Source organism: Lynx rufus, unplaced genomic scaffold (assembly GCF_022079265.1).
Source record: "Lynx rufus isolate CCGP_SWC_20201006 ecotype Redwood Valley unplaced genomic scaffold, mLynRuf1.p SCAF_3, whole genome shotgun sequence".
NCBI lineage: Eukaryota > Metazoa > Chordata > Mammalia > Carnivora > Felidae > Lynx > Lynx rufus.
Window position 1 is genome coordinate 122,534,337 of NW_025814845.1, and position 1,732 is coordinate 122,536,068.

The 1,732-nt window shown below is 46.7% G+C and overlaps 1 non-coding gene across 1 annotated transcript; it reads right to left on the minus strand.

The window, feature by feature from the left end:
* Positions 1–584: 584 nt before the first annotated feature.
* Positions 585–772, minus strand: LOC124521479 (U2 spliceosomal RNA). Its single transcript, XR_006964558.1, has one exon. It is a non-coding gene; the product is annotated as a U2 spliceosomal RNA (small nuclear RNA).
* Positions 773–1,732: the final 960 nt, after the last annotated feature.

A 1,732-nucleotide genomic window follows, 5' to 3' on the forward strand; every position in this document is an offset into this window, starting at 1 on the left:
GTAATTATCCAGGGAAAGAAAGGCATTTTAGGAAAATATGTTCATTTGGAGAACATGCCTCCTGAACACAGGTAGTGGGTCTCATTCCCTTTCTGGGATCAGGGCAGGATGAGAGCACGAGGGGAAATAACTGAATCTTCGTTTTTGGCAAGGTCTGTCATCAAAATTCTCTCACTTTCATAATCCACATGAACAATTGATTTATTTTTCACTGTTGGCATAATTATACTTGTATGCATGTTGGTAGTGTGTAGGAAGACCAACAACGCATTCCACGTATTCCTGTATTACCATCTGGATCGTCTTTGGCTGACCCTAGTTGTAGGCACACAGCCCTCGCTGTGCCTCCATCAGGCACACAGCCTAGAGACACTCTAAGGAATTTTCCTCCAGAACGACCACAGTCAGTCAACACAACCAGAGCTACCTGTCCCTGATGGGGACAGGTCTACGCCTCTGGGAAACCAGGAACAAGCCACCTGCCCAGACACTCCAAGGCAGAAGCATCTAGCAGACACAATCTCAGATTAACGCCCCCCTCACCAGCTCTCAAGCTGACTTTAGACACCTGGGTATTTCCCTTGAGGGGGTGCAATGTTCCTGAAGGTAGTGCAATACAAGGACAATGTGTGCAGCAGACGGAGCAAGCTCTCCTATTCCTTCTCCCTGCTCCAAAAATGCAATATATTGTCCTCCATAGAGGACGTGTCATATACTAAACTGACAAGAAAAGATACTACACTTGATCTTAGCCAAAAGGCTGAGAAGCGATCCACAGGAACAACTGAAAAGGTGAAAGTTTTCCAAAGCTGTGGGCGCAATAAGGCACTGTCTGCAGAGAAAGAATTCCAACCTCTGCCTACATAAAGAGAATTAATGAAAATCAGAGTATGTACTTTAAGGAACATATTAGGAAGCTTTGGCCGAGGTGAAGAGTGTTCTCTGTCTCCTTATTACAGTGTTACAGCCATTGTCTCATTTCCTGACAAATTGTAAGGGAACATTTCCCACCGACAGTACACACTGCCCTCTGAGAGTAACTTGTGTCCTCAGGATGCTGTAAATGTGACAGGGGAATCCAGATGTTCAGTCCATGGGAGGTTCATATCAGAACATAGCCATCTCAGCACAGACACCTCACTGTCTCATCGAGGTGCTGGGCATGAGGCCAGAACAAGCGAGACAGGTGAAGGCCCCACCAGGCAATCCCCACCACATGGGTCTCCTATCTTGCATCCTTACCCCCGCTGAAGAGTTTCACAGGCCAGCAAATTCATCCCCACCCACCAGACCTCCCCTTCCGGCATCACTTCTGCTCAGGGAGCAGGGAGGTTGCAGAGGTAGTTGGTCCTTATTGATCCTTAAAATAAGGACCGTGGTCACTAGTGAGAACGGAGCCATGCACAGCATCTCCAGCTAACTTGCCTCCATTCCTCCTGACTTGAGCTTGCCTTGCTAGCCAGAAACCCCTCAACCCCTGCTGACCGAACAGGACTTTTCATCTCCCTAAAGCATGGAGCTTAAAGAATTAGTTGTAATTTCACCAATCAGAGGAATGACATAGAGGTGTCATCAACTAGCAAACCACACATGTGCCCTGACATAACAGTAAGACCACCTTTATGCTGCCAGTGCAATTGGCTCCTGGCATATACTCGGGTAATTATGCCCAGAACTCCAAAGAAATATGTAAAATAAATGATTTCTTTTAACCTGCCATCAAACCAACAAG